Source organism: Ranitomeya variabilis, chromosome 3 (genome assembly GCF_051348905.1).
Source record: "Ranitomeya variabilis isolate aRanVar5 chromosome 3, aRanVar5.hap1, whole genome shotgun sequence".
NCBI lineage: Eukaryota > Metazoa > Chordata > Amphibia > Anura > Dendrobatidae > Ranitomeya > Ranitomeya variabilis.
Window position 1 is genome coordinate 757,682,924 of NC_135234.1, and position 21,252 is coordinate 757,704,175.

The 21,252-nt window shown below is 42.2% G+C and overlaps 1 protein-coding gene across 7 annotated transcripts in view; it reads left to right on the plus strand.

The window, feature by feature from the left end:
* TENM4 (teneurin transmembrane protein 4) overlaps positions 1 to 21,252 on the plus strand; it is a 1,485,534-nt gene that overhangs the window by 429,236 nt on the left and 1,035,046 nt on the right. For all 7 annotated transcript variants that reach the window (XM_077298663.1, XM_077298665.1, XM_077298666.1 and 4 more), the window contains exon 3: positions 253 to 366. The gene's annotated coding sequence lies outside the window, so the exon portion shown is untranslated. The remainder of the gene's footprint in view (positions 1 to 252; positions 367 to 21,252) is intronic.

A 21,252-nucleotide genomic window follows, 5' to 3' on the forward strand; every position in this document is an offset into this window, starting at 1 on the left:
CCAAGGAATTTGGGAAGACCATCCACAACCATTTGGTTACTCTAATCAAGCTATGTAATAAATTTCTTAAATGTGTCTTTAAAAAAAACCAATATTTTTTACAAAAACTTTATTATCATGGATCATAGTTAATGTTTCAGCTCGATCCGAAAGTCGAAAATCTTGAATTCAGTTTTTATCTTCTGAATAAACACGCTCGTTTAATTTACCGCTAACCAAATGCAAATATTTTTTTTTCTTCCCCCTCTGTAGATTTCCCTGTGATATTTCGACATAAGAGACAACGTTACATCTTGGGCTGGATTTAAAGTTTACTCGACGTAAATGAAAACTTTGGAAATTCTTCTTGACTTTTCCCAAGGCGATGTAAGTACCTGCTGAACTTCAATGGACCTTACAAAGTTATTTTGGCTTCGGGACGTGCGGGTTTTGGAGACGGTTGTATGGCGGCTCTGCCTGATTGCTTTTTCCAGCTATTGTATCTTTACATGAAATGTCATTGCATCTGTACCGAGCGCCGCATACGTAGTCACCCCTGTCTGCCGTGTTATCAGGGACTCTCTATCTCTCCTGTCGGTGCTATTTGCAGGTTTGGAATCTAGGCAGTTGTCATGCTTGCTGGATCTCTATTTCAAGGGAGGTAATTTAAATTGCTCTTCCCCTGACATTTTGGCGAGTTGTCTGTGATGTGGATGTCTGTAAAAAGACAAGGATTCTCCTTCTGCTTGGATCTTGGAAAAAAGTTTCATTCTTTTTTCTTGATTCTGTTTTATCTTGCTTCTAAGTATGAAAGGTTTGATAAAATGTTGCAGGCAGTGGTAAGATATCATGTCATATTTTCAGAGCACAGACTTCCAATATGAAGTCGTCTTAACGAGGAGATTGAGTTATTGCACCCATTATGTGAAATGGAGAAGGTCAAACAGTTTCTTCCTGGCTTTTCTAAATGGATGTGAGTGCTCCTCGGGGGAGGAGCATATGAAAAGCCATTTCCTTGTTTTGATGTAGGGGAGGGGCAAATATAGAAAGTATCCTCCCCCACTGAGTTTACTCCTGTATTGACTCTTATTTATTTTAAGTATGAAAGGTTTGATATGGTGTTGCAGGCAGTGGCAAGATGTCATGTCATATTTTTAGAACACAGTCTTCCAATATGAGGCCTTCTTAAAAAGGATATAGAGTAATTGCACCCATTACATAAAATGAAGAAGGTCAAAAAGTTCCTTCCTTGCTTTACTAAATGGTTGTGAGTCCTCCTTAGGGGAGGAGCATATGAAGAAGCGATTTCCTCGTTTTGATCTAGGGGAGGGGCATATATAGAAAGTTTCCTCCCCCATTGAGTTTCCCGCTGTATTGACAATGTTTTTTTACAATGTTTGTCTTTCTATTATGAGGTCCTATTGAATTTGAGACACTAACAGCATATGTACTATTAAAGAGAGAAATTGAAGAGCTAAAATAAGTTATTTTTAACCCCTTCCCGACATCTGACGTACTATCCCGTCGAGGTGGGGTGGGCCCCCATGACCGCCGACGGGATAGTACGTCATACGCGATCGGCCGCGCTCACGGGGGGAGCGCGGCCGATCGCGGCCGGGTGTCGGCTGCATATCGCAGCTGACATCCGGCACTATGTGCCAGGAGCGGTCACGGACCGCCCCCGGCACATTAACCCCCGGCACACCGCGATCAAACATGATCGCGATGTGCCGGCGGTGCAGGGAAGCATCGCGCAGGGAGGGGGCTCCCTGCGGGCTTCCCTGAGACGATCGGTACAAGGTGATGTACTCACCTCGTACCGAACGTCTTCTCCCTGCAGGCCCCGGATCCAAAATGGCCGAGGGGCTGTATCCGGGTCCTGCAGGGAGCACTTCCGGGTCGGAGCAGGCTGCAGATGAAAGCTGCAGCCTGCACGGCTGTAAGTGAGATCGGAGATCTCACAGAGTGCTGTGCACACTGTGAGATCAGCGATCTGTAATGTCCCCCCCTGGGACAAAGTAAAAAAGTAAAAAAAAAAATTCCCACATGTGTAAAAAAAATAAAAAAAAATTCCTAAATAAATAATAATAAAAAAAAAAATATTATTCCCATAAATACATTTCTTTATCTAAAAAAAACAAACAAAAACAATAAAAGTACACATATTTAGTATCGCCGCGTCCGTACCGACCCAACCTATAAAACTGCCCCACTAGTTAACCCCTTCAGTAAACGCCGTAAGAAAAAAAAAAAAAAAACGAGGCAAAAAACAACGCTTTATTACCATACCGCCGAACAAAAAGTGGAATAACACGCGATCAAAAAGACGGATATAAATATCCATGGTACCGCTGAAAACGTCATCTTGTCCCGCAAAAAACGAGCCGCCATACAGCATCATCAGCAAAAAAATAAAAAAGTTATAGTCCTCAGAATAAAGCGATGCCAAAATAATTATTTTTTCTATAAAATAGTTTTTATCGTATAAAAGCGTCAAAACATAAAAAAATGATATAAATGAGGTATCGCTGTAATCGTACTGACCCGACGAATAAAACTGCTTTATCAATTTTACCAAGCGCAGAACGGTATAAACGCCTCTCCCAAAAGAAATTCATGAATAGCTGGTTTTTGGTTATTCTGCCTCACAAAAATCGGAATAAAAAGTGATAAAAAATGGTCACGTGTCCGAAAATGTTACCAATAAAAACGTCAACTCGTCCCGCAAAAAACAAGACCTCACATGACTCTGTGGACCAAAATGTGGAAAAATTCTAGGTCTCAAAATGTGGAGACGCAAAAACTTTTTTGCTATAAAAAGCGTCTTTTAGTCTGGTTTCACACTTGCGTTTTTATCTGCATGCGTTTTTTTAAAAAACCACGTGTGAAAAAATGCATGTAAACGCGGTAAAACGCATGCGTTTTTATAGAAAAACACAAGAAAACAAGAAAAAAACAAAAAACCCTAACCCTACCCCTAACCCTACCCCTAACCTGAAATACGTGGCACTGAAATACGTGGCACTGAAATATACGTTTATATACGTATATAAGTGCCACGATATTTCAGAGGCCACGTATTTAAGTGCCACGTATTTAAGTGCCACGTATTTAAGTGCCACGTATTTAAGTGCCACGTATTTCAGTGCCACGTATTTCAGTGCCACGTATTTCAGTGCCACGTATTTACGTGCCACGTATTTACGTGCCACGTATTTACGTGCCACGTATTTACGTGCCACGTATTTTTCAGTGCCTGAAATACGTGGCACTGAAATACGTGGCACTGAAATATCGTGGCACTTAAATACGTGGCACTTAAATACGTGGCACTGAAATATCGTGGCACTGAAATACGTGGCACTGAAATACGTGGCACTGAAATACGTGGCACTTAAATACGTGGCACTTAAATACGTGGCACTTAAATACGTGGCACTTAAATACGTGGCACTTAAATACGTGGCACTTAAATACGTGGCACTTAAATACGTGGCACTTAAATACGTGGCACTTAAATACGTGGCACTTAAATACGTGGCACTGAAATACGTGGCACTGAAATACGTGGCACTGAAATACGTGGCACTTAAATACGTGGCACTTATATACGTGGCACTTATGACTGTCAGAAAATGTTCAGTAAACGGTTAGGGGTGAGGTTAGGGGTAGGGTTTCAGGTAGAATTGGGGAGTTTCCACTGTTCAGGCACATCAGGGGCTCTCCAAACGCGACATGGCGTCCAATCTCAATTCCAGCCAATTCTGCGTTGAAAAAGTAAAACGGTGCTCCTTCCCTTCCGAGCTCTCCCGTGCGTCCAAAAAGGGGTTTACCCCAACATATGGGGTATCAGCGTACTAGGGACAAATTGAACAACAACTTCTGGGGTCCAAGTTCTCTTGTTATCCTTGGGAAAATAAAAATTTGGGGGGCTAAAAATCATTTTTGTGGGAAAAAAAATATGTTTTATTTTCACGGCTCTGCGTTGTAAACTGTAGTGAAACACTTGGGGGTTCAAAGTTCTCACAACACATCTAGATAAGTTCCTTGGGAGGTCTAGTTTCCAATATGGGGTCACTTGTGGGGGGTTTGTACTATTTGGGTACATCAGGGGCTCTGCAAATGCAACGTGACGCCTGCAGACCAGTCCATTTAAGTCTGCATTCCAAATGGCGCTCCTTCCCTTCCGAGCTCTGTCATGCGCCCAAACAGTGGTTCCCCCCCACATAGGGGGTATCAGCGTACTCAGGACAAATTGGACAACAACTTTTAGGGTCCAATTTATCCTGATACCCTTGTGAAAATACAAAACTGGGGGCTAAAAAATCATTTTTGTGAAAAAAACATAATTTTTATTTTCACGGCTCTGCGTTATAAACTGTAGTAAAACACTTGGGGGTTCAAAGTTCTCACAACACATCTAGATAAGTTCCTTGGGGGGTCTAGTTTCCAATATGGGGTCACTTGTGGGGGGTTTGTACTGTTTGGGTACATCAGGGGCTCTGCAAATGCAACGTGACGCCTGCAGACCAATCCATTTAAGTCTGCATTCCAAATGGCGCTCCTTCCCTTCCGAGCTCTGTCATGCGCCCAAACAGTGGTTCCCCCCCACATAGGGGGTATCAGCGTACTCAGGACAAATTGGACAACAACTTTTAGGGTCCAATTTATCCTGATACCCTTGTGAAAATACAAAACTAGGGGCTAAATTTCATTTTTGTGAAAAAAAAAAAAAAAAATTATTTTCACGGCTCTGCGTTATAAACTGTAGTGAAACACTTGGGGGTTCAAAGTTCTCACAACACATCTAGATAAGTTCCTTGGGGGGTCTAGTTTCCAATATGGGGTCACTTGTGGGGGGTTTGTACTGTTTGGGTACATCAGGGGCTCTGCAAATGCAACGTGACGCCTGCAGACCAATCCATTTAAGTCTGCATTCCAAATGGCGCTCCTTCCCTTCCGAGCTCTGTCATGCGCCCAAACAGTGGTCCCCCCCCACAAATGGGGTATCAGCGTACTCCAGACAAATTGGACAACAACTTTTGGGGTCCAATTTATCCTGATACCCTTGTGAAAATACAAAACTGGGGGCTAAAAAATCATTTTTGTGAAAAAAAAAAAAAAATTTATTTTCACGGCTCTGCGTTATAAACTGTAGTGAAACACTTTGGGGTTCAAAGCTCTCAAAACACATCTAGATAAGTTCCTTAGGGGGTCTACTTTCCAAAATGGTGTCACTTGTGGGGGGGTTTAATGTTTAGGCACATCAGGGGCTCTCCAAACGCAACATGGCATCCCATCTTAATTCCAGTCAATTTTGCATTGAAAAGTAAAATAGCGCTTCTTCCCTTCTGAGCTCTGCTATGCGCCCAAACAATGGTTTACACCCACATATGGGGTATCGTCGTACTCAGGACAAATTGCACAACAACTTTTGTGGTCTAATTTCTTCTCTTACCCTTGGGGAAATAAAAAAATGGGGGTGAAAAGATCATTTTTGTGAAAAAATATGATTTTTTATTTTTACGGCTCTGCATTATAAACTTCTGTGAAGCACTTGTTGGGTCAAAGTGCTCACCACACATCTAGATAAGTTCCTTAGGGGGTCTACTTTCCAAAATGGTGTCATTCGTGGGGGGTTTCAATGTTTAGGCACATTAGGGGCTCTCCAAACGCAACATGGCGTCCCATCTCAATTCCAGTCAATTTTGCATTGAAAAGTCAAATGGCGCTCCTTCCCTTCTGAGCTCTGCCCTGCGCCCAAACAATGGTTTACACCCACATATGGGGTATCAGTGTACTCAGGACAAATTGCACAACAATTTTTGGGGTCCAATTTCTTCTCTTACCCTTGGGAAAATAAAAAATTGGGGGTGAAAAGATCATTTTTTGTGAAAAAATATGATTTTTTATTTTTACGGCTCTGCATTATAAACTTCTGTAAAGCACTTGTTGGGTCAAAGTGCTCACCACACATCTAGATAAGTTCCTTAGGGGGTCTACTTTCCAAAATGGTGTCACTTGTTAGGGGTTTCAATGTTTAGGCACATCAAGGGCTCTCGAAATGCAACATGGCGTCCCATCTCAATTCCAGTCAATTTTGCATTGAAAAGTCAAATGGCGCTCCTTCCCTTCCGAGCTCTGCCCTGCGCCCAAACAATGGTTTACACCCACATATGGGGTATCAGCGTACTCAGGACAAATTGCACAACAATTTTTGGGGTCCAAATTCTTCTCTCACCCTTGGGAAAATAAAAAATTGGGGGTGAAAAGATCATTTTTTGTGAAAAAATATGATTTTTTATTTTTACGGCTCTGCATTATAAACTTCTGTAAAGCACTTGTTGGGTCAAAGTGCTCACCACACATCTAGATAAGTTCCTTAGGGGGTCTACTTTCCAAAATGGTGTCACTTGTTAGGGGTTTCAATGTTTAGGCACATCAAGGGCTCTCGAAATGCAACATGGCGTCCCATCTCAATTCCAGTCAATTTTGCATTGAAAAGTCAAATGGCGCTCCTTCCCTTCCGAGCTCTGCCCTGCGCCCAAACAATGGTTTACACCCACATATGGGGTATCAGCGTACTCAGGACAAATTGCACAACAATTTTTGGGGTCCAAATTCTTCTCTCACCCTTGGGAAAATAAAAAATTGGGGGTGAAAAGATCATTTTTGTGAAAAAATATGATTTTTTATTTTTACGGCTCTGCATTATAAACTTCTGTAAAGCACTTGTTGGGTCAAAGTGCTCACCACACATCTAGATAAGTTCCTTAGGGGGTCTACTTTCCAAAATGGTGTCACTTGTTAGGGGTTTCAATGTTTAGGCACATCAGGGGCTCTCCAAATGCAACATGGCGTCCCATCTCAATTCCAGTCAATTTTGCATTGAAAAGTCAAATGGCGCTCCTTTGCTTCCAAGCTCTGCCATGCGCCCAAACTGTGGTTTACCCCCACATATGGGGTATCAGCGTACTCAGGACAAATTGTACAACAACTTTTGGGGTCTATTTTCTCCTGTTACCCTTGGTAAAATAAAACAAATTGGAGCTGAAATAAATTTTGTGTGAAAAAAAGTTAAATGTTCATTTTTATTTAAACATTCCAAAAATTCCTGTGAAACACCTGAAGGGTTAATAAACTTCTTGAAAGTGGTTTTGAGTACCTTGAGGGGTGCAGTTTTTAGAATGGTGTCACACTTGGGTATTTTCTATCATATAGACCCGTCAAAATGACTTCAAATGAGATGTGGTCCCTAAAAAAAAATGGTGTTGTAAAAATGAGAAATTGCTGGTCAACTTTTAACCCTTATAACTCCGTCACAAAAAAAAATTTTGGTTCCAAAATTGTGCTGATGTAAAGTAGACATGTGGGAAATGTTATTTATTAAGTATTTTGTGTGACATATGTCTGTGATTTAAGGGCATAAAAATTCAAAGTTGGAAAATTGCGAAATTTTCAAAATTTTCGCCAAATATTCGTTTTTTTCACAAATAAACGCAAGTTATATCGAAGAAATTTTACGACTAACATGAAGTACAATATGTCACGAGAAAACAATGTCAGAATCGCCAAGATCCGTTGAAGCGTTCCAGAGTTATAACCTCATAAAGGGACAGTGGTCAGAATTGTAAAAATTGGCCCGGTCATTAACGTGGAAACCACCCTTGGGGGTGAAGGGGTTAAAGGGATCGTCCAACTGCCCAAAACATTTTTTAAAAGAGTTAGGGAAATGGGATAAAATAATAAAATAAGCCATACTCGCCGGTTGTAACCTTTTGTGTACCGGACGGTCCTGGCCAGGATATAAAGTGATGACATCCTGCTAATATCTGCAATATTTACTGCCCAACTCTATCATTGCCTTCAGAGGTCATGCGACCGGTGTGCCGCGGATGATGTTCTGCTGGACTCACCTGAACACTGTAGCCAATTACACGCCTTGGCAGTAATGAGTCATGGATATCATCGGATGCGTAAGAGCTAATACCCCGTTCCGGTCTCCTGACCACTGCAGCTAATCACAGGCCTCATTAGACAGGTGACTGAAGACCAGGAAATGATCGCTTTCTGCTGGACTGATACCAGCGAGCAACCTGCACTGGAATTACTGGGGTCACTGCTATACACAGTGGTTACAGAAATTTGGAGAGACTGTAGATACCCCGTTTACCGATCCACGGAATATGAAACTTTTGGACTTTGCTAAATGGTTAAGACCACTCCTCCGGGGAGGGGAATTTGTAACAAGCTATCCACTGGCTTCAAATGGTTTTCAACTTAGTTTTCGATTTATTTTTACAGTATTTATTCACAACCTTGACTTTATTACTCTGAACTTCTCAAAACTAAATATTGTTGTAGAATACTAAGATATTTGGGTTTTCAGTGTAAAGTGTTATTAAAGCTGTGACTGAATAAATGGGGAGCCAAAATTGGTTCATCTACCCAAGTTGCAGGAAATTGTACTATAACCCAAATTCTGGGCGTTAAAGGGAACCTGTCACACAAAAAAACACTATTGACATGGGGTTAATCTGCAGGTTAATAGCATTACTAAACTGCCCGGCACCAACACTTAACTGAACGCTGCGGGGAGAAAATTAACTTTATTCCCCCCGACCACATTAGGCTTTCAGTCATGGGGCGCTGCCGGCATGGGTTCAGTCACCACTTTGAGTATGCAAAGCGATGGCTATAACCGCACCTCTGGCACTGACTGACACTCGCTCTGAAAACCGAATGCTACCGGGGCAATAAAGTTCATTTACTCCCTGCAGTGTTCAGCTAAGTGCGGGTGCCAGCAAGATTAGTAGCACTATTAACCTGCAGATTAACCCCATATCTGCAGGGTAATTGCACTTTTTCATAGTGACAGGTTCCCTTTAATGAATAGTTAGGAGTGCTCCTCAAGGGAGGGACAAACGTAGCAAGCTGTCACCCCTTTTCTTTTTTTTATATGCTTGCTTTAACTTTTTTTCTTTCATGTTTTCTTATGGTCTTTACTTGACTTCATCATCTTACTGACGACACTGTTTGATAAAATAATGTTTTAGATAATACGTAACATTAATTGTATTTTACAATATTTGGGCATCTATTAGAAGGTTTTATTGAAGTTAAGATATTAGGAATAACTGCCTCTCGTAAAGAGACCCCCAATGGGAAAATTGGGCACCTAAGGAGTTCAAGGAAACAGGGAGTTTTCATGTAATTCCACTCGCGCTTTGCTAGGTGACTGAAAGTGTCCTCAGGGGAGGGTCCAATGTAGTAAACTGTACCACCTATTCGCCCATGCATCTTTTCTTTAGATGACAGGCAAAGAGATTTAGTGTTATTTTTTCCTTACCTAAATGTCTCTCTTGGGCAGGGTCATGGGGAAGAATGGAAAAGTTTGCCATTAGATCGGTTGCCTTAAGACATCTAGAGCTGATCCTGCTAATTTTAGGTCAAGGGATGGGGCTACAATTGCAGGAGCTGTCCTTATTCTACCATGAAACCCCTAGAACTTATTATTAGCAAGGAAAGACTAAATGTAGGGTCCCCCAACTGCAGGACGCCGATATGACATTGGGTTTTCAGTTGAGTGATGGCCATAGCACGTTCTCTGTGGATACATTATTATTATTTCCATTAAATAAAATTATCATTTTATTCGATCAAGCCTAGTTTGTTTTTCGTGAGCCTCACCGGCATCTTGTGATTTACAGCGAGCCTGACAAAACACGGTGGCTCGGGCCTCGGCGCTACTCTACGGGGTTTAAATGAGGTCAGGTACAATCGAGGCACGTGGTGCCAACTTACTCAAGATTATGCACAGAAGACGCATCGAGGATAGCACCAAGGGAATCGGCTCAGAACATCTGACCTAAGAAAAAAAATATTTGAGTCAACGGGGTTACCGTGAGGCTAATTATCTTGTAGTTATTTCTACTCTCGCTAACCCGGGAGGTCAGGAAGCAGATATGAGACGAGACATCGGCCTTTCAAAGCAAATTATCATTCATTTGTGGTAACTTGGACCAGAACGGAGGAGAATGCAAATTAAACCCTTATCTCCATGCAATTTTAATATTGTACAATTGTCGCCTGTATTGTGACACTGAGTACTTAAGTGTATATAATTTACCTATAATGTATCGTCAGTGGAGCTCAGGCCCTCAAGGCTTCCAGTCGATGAGAAATATTAACTATTTATTGAGTGTAAAACCAATAAAAAAAATTTAATTCTCAGCTTTTGTCTCCAGTTGAGGTCCCAAAAGTCCTAATTATCTTGTATCCAGATGCAAAATAAAAAGCTCAATAGCCCCAATGCTAAACCTATAACAGGACCTCATGGGCGAAGTGTTAGTTTCTACTTATGTGGCAGATGGGCTTTTGGGACCTCTCACGGTCAAGGTGTGACTACCACCTTCACATCATCCTATATGCAACACCTTTGTGGCTACCTATTTCAAGAGATGTAGCGTACCGCAGCAAGTCCTCAAGTCCTGACATCATGGTCAATAGATGTATGAAACATGGGCCCTACAAACATACGGGCCCGATTCATTATTGCATTTGTGCCTTTTTTTTTTTTTTTTTTTTTACATTTTTTTATTAGCAGCTTATACTTCTTTAGATTTGACGCCTTTTTAATTTCACCTATTTGTTATTTTATTTTGGGGTTTTCATGTTTTCGTCTCATTCATCAATTGTGACATTTTTAAAACGCTGATACAATGTACTTTAGTCTCCCCCTGGAGTGATTTTATGTACGCCTAAAATTTTGCTACATTTTAGCGGGATATGTGACTTTTTATTCTAAAAAGGTGTACAAAAATTAAAGACAAAAATGAAGAGCATTTTTATTCTGTGCAAAATTCCAACATCACGTGGGCTGGTTTGAAAAATTTGGAGCAAAATATTGTAAAAAAAGAAAAGTGACTAACAAAAAACAAAAAAAACGTAAATGATTAATCGGACCCTATAGGTCAATTGTCCTCTTGTATGTTTACAAATGTTCGTCACAAATTATGTCCATTATAAAAGTATTCTGACGATTATAAGCTATGAATGTTAGTAGCACAATCCATTTTTTTTTTTTACTAATGATGGCCCTGTGTTTGCCCTCAAGGCCTTTGGAAGGAAGGACAGGTCATACTGATAATATGTCAGTCTGTGGCCTACAAGTAAGAAGCACAAGTTAGGAGCCTAACCCCAAACATGAATAACATACTTTCCAATTCTCCTGGAAGGGTTGAGAGGCTCACAAAAGAAAGGAAAACCTACTGGACTCTGAGAAGTGTTGAGCCTTCCTGGTTCTGTACAAGCCTCCCTCGACGCAGCGCTGCCCCCAATGTTTCCTTTGCTGTGACCCCGAGCCCAGGCATCTATAGATACACATTAGCAAGTATGATTCTTACAGCTTTACAGGAAAGGGTTCTTTACAGTTAGGGCAATCAGACGGTGGAACGCCGACCACAGGATGCAGTAATGGCCGACACTAGAACAGCTCTCATACAGGGACTGAAGGATTTCCACAATACACCTAACATTGTGGGTTATAGATAAATTAGTGACAAAATGTGCAATTGGTGGAGGAAGGTTGAACTTATGTAACTTGGCTGAGAGTGGGCATGGCAGAATGCAGCCACCAAATTTCTGCCATAAAAGTGGAATAATTTATGACGGAAATGTATTCCAGCGCATGATTAGAGTTTATTCCGTACATTGCCAAATATCAACAAATTCAATAAAGGCTTATTCTCATCTTCATAAATTTGTACTATTAGATAATTTTTAGTAAAAACAAGCAATTTTGAAATGTATTGCCTGTTAAAATTTTCAGCCGTTCTTTAAGATGTTGTCACTTTTGTTTACAGTTTATCGCCTAGGAGACCGACCACCACTGCTAGATAAAAGAACATGAGCAGTGCTCACAAGCTTTTTTCTGCTCTGTTTGTAAGCGCTGTTTTGAAGCCGGCCAGGACTGCCCTGTTACCTCCTAATCCCAGGCAGCTTCAGTGCAGCGCTTACAAGCTAGAGAGCAGCGGTGGTCGGTCTCCTAGGCAACGAGCTGTAAACATTAGAAAAATGTTAATATCTCAAGAACGGCTGCAAGTTTTAATAAGCAGTAAATTGCAAAAGTGCCCTATCCGGTAATATCCATCCATGGGGATGGGAAATAACCCTTTGAGTTACTCAACGATCACGCACACTTTAACATATAAACTGTTCAATAACACTTTATCCTCTGGAACATCTTTGTTCTGTGTTTCCAGGGTTCATTAAGGGTCCGATACATGGCGACGCAGGGAGCGTGCTCGCTTGTCATGTTAACATATAATCACATTGATCGGATGCGGCACAGACGGCGGCGCTGACATCTCGCCGGTGTGAACGTTTTTTTTTAACTGTGGGAAACACAGACAAAGAGATTCTGGATTCCGAGCGCAATGAGATATAAGGGATTTATACCGACGTAGGGGGAAAAAAGAAGAAAAGTATGGAATGTTAATCTCTGAGCGCGGCGCAGATTAGCACAGTTTGGGGGCGGCCGGTTGTGTATTATGACGAAGGATTCCGTCTCCGTAACGTCCCCAGCTCTATAGGAATTGGATTTATTCGCTTCTTTTCCCTGGAGATTATCGTCTGTAGGGTTTTTAGTCTGATGATCGTATTCTCTGATCACGGTGTTATCTAATAAGATATATATTAAGAAATGTGATATTAGTAGAGCAGTCCGGGCTGGGAGCTACTGTAGCAGAGGGAGAGAGGGAGCAGAGCTCAGAACACTGTCCCCTCGACCTGGAAATGATAGTGTTAAAGATTAGATAAACTTTCTTTTTATTTTAAAAACTTTGTCCAGTATGGAAAGTTCTGCATCTTGCAAATAACTTTATTTAGGGGGTTTATCTTCCTTCCTGTAGAAAAAAAAAACACAAAACAAAAAAACATTACATGTAAGCAGCTTCCAAACCGCGACTTTTCGCAAGTCTGAAACCAAAATCAGCTCTGCCTCATCCGATAAAGTTCTGCTACAAGTGATGCCTGAAAAGTTCAGCTCTGCTACAACAGCTCTGCTGCCACCTGCTGCCTCTGTTATATTCAGCTCTGCTGCATCGGATTGGTCCAGCTCTGCTACCTCCGTTAAACTCAGCTCTGCATCCGATGTAGCAGAGAATGTTTTGGGTTTTTTTTAAACCTGAATTTATCAGATGTAGCAGAGTCATGTAAAACAGTTGTAGCAGAACTGACGATGAAAAAGAAATTCAGCTCTGCTACAACTGTTATTTGACTCAGCTCTGTTGCATCTGATATTCTGGGCTCTGCTAAAGCGTAACATTATTTGCATATTTTTATCTGCTTCTTGGAAATCTGGGTGTTGGATGATAACGCTGCCATCACAGATCTCATTGCGCCTCACATCACAACCACCGGGTGGCGACATAGAGAAACTTATAGCATAAACCTCTCCTGGTAGAGTATCACAAAATAACATTTTTTATTTATTTATTTATTTTTTTTTTTAAACCTGTTAATTTTTTCCATGACAGCATGTCATGTTAAGACTTACTGTAATATTCTGAACTTATCCACTTCCTAATATGTCTTTATAGAATTTAGAGCTGATTTTTTTCTGATAGACATCCAAATCAGCTGTTTAATATGCTTAAAGGGAACCTGTCACCCCGTTTTTCCACTCATTGGACCTCACCGGGGTGATTGACATACGAAAACGGAGAGATTACTAAGGTATTTTCGCAGTAAAGGTGGGGAATCAGGGGATATGAAAGGTACTGATGTAAAGCACAGCTCAGGCCCTATTGAACCATATTTTTATCTCATATCGAAAAAAACGGGGTGACAGGTTCCCTTTAATTAATAAAAATTCTCGCTACCTTCAGCCACCACTAGAGGGAGCTCACATGAAACTTTATTAGTGAGGTCAATATAATCTCCACAGCTCCCTCTAGTGGTGACTGATGGCAGACAGAATTTTATCATGTAATTCTCGTTATTCAGGGGAATTTCGAGCTCTGAATCAGAAAAAAATGAACTTGAACCTTTACAAAATATTATTTACACAAAATTCATCACCACTGACAAGTGAAATGTAAGAGGAGGTATTCAGTTTTAGCAAAATATAAAACCAATCTATAAATGGCTTCCACTTTTAATACATTTCTGCTATTGACGACTGTGATGTGCGCAGAGCTTTATAGACCCCCGGCCAAGATCCCGTCAGAACAGCGGCGGCTCGCCAGCGGTATTAGAGCAGGAGGCTTTAGCACAAAGGAGACATGCTAATACTGACTGGTGAAAAATGAATTTCCCTAAATCTTGCAGATATGTTATAGTCGGATAAGGATTATGGTAATCCGCCCGGCAGCCGATCATCTATAGACTCTGCATGCGATCAGGCGGAGGGGCGTCCGGATATCTGCTCCTCCAACAAGCAGCGGCTCCGACCCCCTGAATATACTGGGGTGGGCTCATCCCCTCCGCTATTCATCTCATACACGGAGATGATTTGTGGACAATGAAACAAACATTAATACACCAGCAAATCTATCTTTTATCCATTATCTATCCATTATCTATCCATTATCTATCTATCTATCTATCTATCTATCTATCTATCATCTATCTATCATCTATCTATTATCTATCTATCTATTATCTATCTATTAATTATCTATCTATTATCTATCTATTAATTATCTATTATCTATCTATCTATTATCTATCTATCTATTATCTATTATTTATCTATCTATTATCTATCTATCTACAGTGTGTCCGTAAAGTCATGGTGCACTTTTGACCAGTCATTGAAAAGCAACAAAAAACAATAGAAATGTGAAATCTTCTCCAAATAAAATAAAAACTCTCCCAGTTTCATACCTATTCAGTGCGGTTCGATGTGGGTTCCATTTGTTGCCCTACACACATCGAAACGATAGCATAAGCTTGTGGTTGTATGATGTCACAGACCTGGCAGTGTATTAATCAGAGTTCAGTTTATCAGGGGTTAATCAGACTGGGGGCTCAGCAACAGCTTAAATGAGTTTGTGTTGTTTGATTGGTTCTTGTTATCCCTCCTCATGAACAGGTCTGATATGATTGGGCCAGAGAAAGGGCGCCAAAATGTTAACTATAAAAGTGCACCATGACTTTATGGACACACTATATTATCTATCTATCGATCATCTATCCATTTTGTATCTATTATCTATCTATCATCTATCTATCTATCTATCTATCTATTATCTATTATCTGGTATCTATCTATCTATTTATCTATTGTCCATCTATCTATTATCTCTCTATTATCTATCTAGTATCTATATATTTATTAATTATCTCTATTATCTATCTATTATCTATCTATTATCTATCTATCTATTATCTATTATTTATATATCTATCTATTATCTATTTATCTATTATCTATCATCTATCTATCCATTATCTATCTATTATCTATCTATCTATCTATCTATCTATCTATCTATCTATTATCTATCTATTATCTATCTATTATCTATTATCTATCTATCTATCTATCTATCTATGGCTGATAACTCTGACGAACTTATCCTCTGCAGCAAAGGTTATTCTTGGTCTTCTTTTCCTGGGAAAATACTTATGAGAGTCAATATCATGATTGATAGTTTTCAGCACTACACTTGAGCATACTGTCAAGGTTCTAGCAATTTTCAGGACTGATTGATCTTCATATCTTAAAGTAAGGATGCACTGTCATTTATCTTTACTTAGATGATGAGTGATGAAGCTACTGGAGAGAACCCCAAGGGGGTGGAAAGGAGTCATTAGAGTAAAACGTGGGTCTTTGAGGAATCCAACACACATTCTGGTTTATTTCTCACATCGTTCTTTACTATTTTCTCCATATTTGATCCTTTCTTCCTGGTTTTGCCGCTTTCAGTCTGAATCTACATCGTGCACATTCCAACAAGAACAAGGAAAGCGATTTCATGAACAGGGGCGTCCAAACTCTGACCACTACCGTGTGTCATAGCGGGAACAGCCACCCACTTGCAATGAACAATAAGTCAAAGTTAATTTTTTGTCCTTCGATTTTTGCTAAGCCACAAATTTGTGAGCAAAAATGCAGCAGCGTTATTGGCAGCAAACGAGAGTAAACCGATGACAAATCGCTCACCTTTGTGTATATTAAGAAGTAATGAATCTGAAAGGAGGACATTTGTTCCATTCAGTAAAGGGTTACATAGGTCCTGATATTCCGGTAGCGCTGACACCACGTGCACATGTGTAACACGCTCTCCTGGAAGCAGAAGACGAGGGATGTCACCATGTGCACGCCGTGATAAAGCCTCCATCGTCTGCCTGATGTTACTTAATCCAGCTGCCGGGCGTCCTCCTGCGCTACAGCCCGGATTATATCTGGAAAAAGAGAGCGTTTGTTGAAAGTATGGTGTGAATAATTCAGGCCGGGCCCGGCCCTCCCGTCTGTGGTGCGGGCGTCACACTCCACGGATCCGGACGACTGCGGCCACCATGGCACAAAGACCGAGAACCGGCAAAGCCAAGTCACCTGTGCGCACAAGTAAGACGGGAGCCGATCCTAATACTCCTACTATGTGGCTTTATACCTATGTATAGTGATAGAAACTGTGCCGCTATAACCTGGGTATTGTCTCCATATAATTATATATGTACAGCTGCTATAACCTGGGCATCTCCTGTATATAATTATATATGTACAGCTGGTATAACCTGGGCATCTCCTGTATATAATTATATATGTACAGCTGGTATAACCTGGGCATCTCCTGTATATAATTATATGTGTACGGCTGGTATAACCTGGGTATCTCCTGTATATAATTATATATGTACAGCCGGTATAACGTGGGCATCTCCTGTATATAATTATATATGTACAGCTGGTATAACCTGGGCATCTCCTGTATATAATTATATATGTACAGCTGGTATAACCTGGGCAGCTATTGTGTATAATTATATATGTACAGCTGGTATAACCTGGGCAGCTATTGTGTATAATTATATATGTACAGCTGGTATAACCTGGGCATCTCCTGTATATAATTATATATGTACAGCTGGTATAACCTGGGCATCTCCTGTATATAATTATATATGTACAGCTGGTATAACCTGGGCAGCTATTGTGTATAATTATATATGTACAGCTGGTATAACCTGGGCATCTATTGTGTATAATTATATATGTACTCCTACTATAACCTCGGCGTCTTCTGTATATAGTGATATGAAGCCTGCTGGTATAACCTGGGCATCTTCTTTGCAGCCTTGTACTTTGTGTGACTACATTTGGTGTTTACATGGGGCTGATTTCCAGCTGTCTCTTCTCATGTATGAGCCGTAGTATTTCTTGCACCCGGATCCTCGCTGCGGAGGAGCTGGAGAGGTTGGAGAGCACTTTGTTTTTATTCGGCATAATGACAATAATTGCCGGTACGATACTTTTCATTAAGCCACTTGAGAAGTTAATGATTGAGGAACGTTCCGCCTTCATATTGCTCATCAGATGACACATAAATTCAGCCTTTATGGTTCGTCATCGCAGGGGTTCACGGTGACAGCATTACCTCTGTGTGTAACTTTCCCATGCAGTCTCCAGCAACACATTTTACTGTGGAGGAAGTGCCAATGCCAGCAGAGTACCCCAATAAACAGTGCCATCAGAGTGCCCCAACAAACAGTGCCAGCAGTGCCCCAACAAAGTGCCAGCAGAGTGCCCTAACAAACAGTGCAAGCAGAGGGCTCCAACAGTGTCAGGAGAGTGCCCAACAGAGAGTGCCAGCAGCGTGCCCCAACAAACAGTGCCAGTAAAGTGCCCCAACAAACAGTGCAAGCAGAGTGCCCTAACAAACAGTGTCAGAAGAGTGCCCCAACAAACAGTTCTGGCAGAGTGCCCCAAGAAACAGTGCCAGCAGAGTGCCCCAACAAACAATGTCAGGTGAGTACCCCAACAGTGTCAGGAGAGTGCACCAACAAACAGTGCCAGCAGAGTGCACCAACAAACAGTGTCAGCAGAGTACCCCAACAGACAGTGCATGCAGACTGCCCCAACAAACAGTGCCAGCAGAGTGCCTCAACAGTGCCAGCAGAGTGCCTCAACAAACAGTGCCAGCAGAGTGCCCCAACAAACAAGTATCCAAAAACAATTCAGTCAGGCCGCACCCTAAAATAGCATTGTCTCTATGGACATCAGGGCGCACGTCCTCACCAGGGGGTCCATCCCAGACAAAGGTCTTCGGATCGAAACGTTGCCGCAGGAGGCAGAATAAAATGTGAGCTGCTTTTTCACTTCCCGGTGTGGCGCTGTCCTTTTCTTCATTTGAATCTGCCCCAACAAACAGTGCCAGCAGACTTCCCCAACAAACAGTGCCAGCAGAGTGCCCTAACAAACTGTGCCAACAGACTGCCCCAACAAACAGTGCCAGCAGAGTGCTGCAACAAACAGTGTCAGCAGAGTGCACCAACAAAGAGTGCCAGCAGTGCAACAACAAACAGTGCCAGCAGAGTACCCCAAAAGACAGTGCCAGTAGAGTGCCCCAACAGTGACAGTAGAGTGCCCCAACAGTGCAAACAGAGTGTCCTAACAAACAGTGCCAGCAGTGTCCCAATAAACAGTTCCAGCAGAGTGCCCCAACAAACAGTGCCAGCAGAGTGTCCTAACATACAGTGCCAGCAGAGTGCCCCAACAAACAGTGCAAGCAGAGTGCCCTAACAAACAGTGTCAAAAGAGTGCCCCAACAAACAGTGTCAGAAAAGTGTCCCAACACACAGATCTGGCAGAGTGCCCCAACAAACAGTGCCAGCAGAGTACCCCAACAGACAGTGCCAGTAGAGTGCCCCAACAATGACAGTAGAGTGCCCCAACAGTGCCAACAGAGTGTCCTAACAAACAGTGCCAGCAGAGTGCCCCAACAAATAGTACCAGCAAACTGCCCCAACAAACAGTGTTAGCAGAGTGCTCCAACAAACAGTGTCAGCAGAGTGCCCCAACAAACAATGTCAGGTGAGTACCCCAACAAACAGTGTCAGGAGGGTGCCCCAACAAATAGTGCCAGCAGAGTGCACCAACAAACAGTGCCAGCAGAGTGCACCAACAAACAGTATCAGCAGAGTGCACCAACAAACAGTGTCAGCAGAGTGCCCCAACAAACAGTGCCAGGAGAATGCCCCAACAAACAGTGCAAGCAGAGTGCCCCAACAAACAGTGTCAGGAGCGTGCTTCAACAAATAGTGCCAGCAGAGTGCCCCTACAAACAGTGTCAGGATAGTGCCCAAACAAACAGTGTCAGCAGAGTGCTCCAACAAACAGTGTCAGCAGAGTGCCCCAACAAACAATGTCAGGTGAGTACCCCAACAAACAGTGTCAGGAGGGTGCCCCAACAAATAGTGCCAGCAGAGTGCTTCAACAAACAGTGCCAGCAGACTGCCCCAACAAACAGTGCCAGCAGAGTGCCCTAACAAACTGTGCCAGCAGAGTGCTGCAACAAACAGTGTCAGCAGAGTGCGCCAACAAAGAGTGCCAGCAGTGCAACAACAAACAGTGCCAGCAGAGTACCCCAACAGACAGTGCCAGTAGAGTGCCCCAACAGTGACAGTGGAGTGCCCCAACAGTGCCCACAGAGTGTCCTAACAAACAGTGCCAGCAGTGTCCCAACAAACAGTTCCAGCAGAATGTCCCAACAAACAGTTCCAGCAGAGTGGCCCAACAAACAGGGCCAGCACAGTGCCCCAACAAACCGTGTCAGCAGAGTGCCCCAATAAACTATGTAATTAGAGTAACCACTAAGTAATAGTGTAAGCTGTGTGCCTTCAGTCAGTGCTGCCAGCAGAGTACCACAAGAATCAATGCTAGTAGTGTTGCCTTTTGTACACATTGTCAGCACATTGCCCAATAATCCCTGGCAGTAGTGTAGCAGTGTGCCCCGTGCATAATATTGCCATCAGTGTGTCCAAAAAATAGTGCAATTACAACCAGAGTGTCTCAATCAAACATCAGGAGCACAGTGGCCCTATGTGCAGAGGTGTCAGAGTGCCCTCCCAATATACAGACAGCAGTCTTATTAATACTGCCCGCAAAGTGCCCCCATAATCAACAGTGCCAGAATGGCATCCCTTAATAACCAGTTCCACCATTATGCCATCTGATTGATTGTGCCACTACGTTACCCCTGATTAATACTCCTTTCAGGTTGTGTCCAGATTAATAATGCCGAGGGTCCAGTTTTATAGGCGACGCCAGGACAGAGCCCTAAAAAATGAGTACCAGTAGGGTGCCCCTAATTAAAAACATCAGCACAGTGCTTCCCCCTAGTGGCAGACGAGCAGAAGCCTTTACAGAAAACCCCGATATGAAGAATAATCCTGCAGTTCATTTTTTTCTGCTTCTGTGAAAGAATAAATGTGAGAAGCCGAATATAAATGAGGATCTTAACCATCTTCTACTGGTGGCAAACAATATAAAAATAAATGTTCTGCCGTCCTGTAACCGGGAGCATTACAAGAAGGAAGCCTGCCACAGCCCGCACTCATTTCCATGATGAATCTGTGCCTGCCAATGCCCCAAAATAATAGGATTCTTCCAGCGGCCATTATTCCCCCGCTGTTCGGCCATTTAGTACATTTTATATACTTACTCCATTTTGTTAAAGTGCCGCTCCGGTCACAATTGATATGAGCAGGAACAGAACAGTCGTCATCTCTGCATTACGCCACGAAGACATTTTGCGGAATAGGTTTTGCTAAATAGTTTTTTTTTTTATTCCTCGTATCGCTCCTATCATTTCTCAGGACGGAGAGATCATTTCATCTTATGTTGGCTGACGTTTGCCCTGCGCTCAGTGTCGCCCCCTACTGTGTAGTACACCTGTCCGGGATTACAGGGGGCATCCAGCGATTCCCGTAATCCACCAGACGTCCTTACTCAGGTCACATATTCAGATCAATGGGTTAAGATTAAGAATGACAACCAAGATGTCTATGAAACTTGTATCCCTGGTGTCCAGTGGGTTAATATTTGTGTCCCTGGTGTCCCGACTGCCCAACTTTGAAAGATGAGAACGAGGGACAAATACCGTGCCGTGCTCCGCCGCAATTTTATTTTTACACTGAGCCAGTGCGCTAAGTTCGCCCAGTCCTTCATATGATGCCCTCCCAGAAATATTACTCATGGTATGATGTCCCAACAACCATCACACTGCATGATGATGCCCCCACAGCCACCATATTGTATGATGC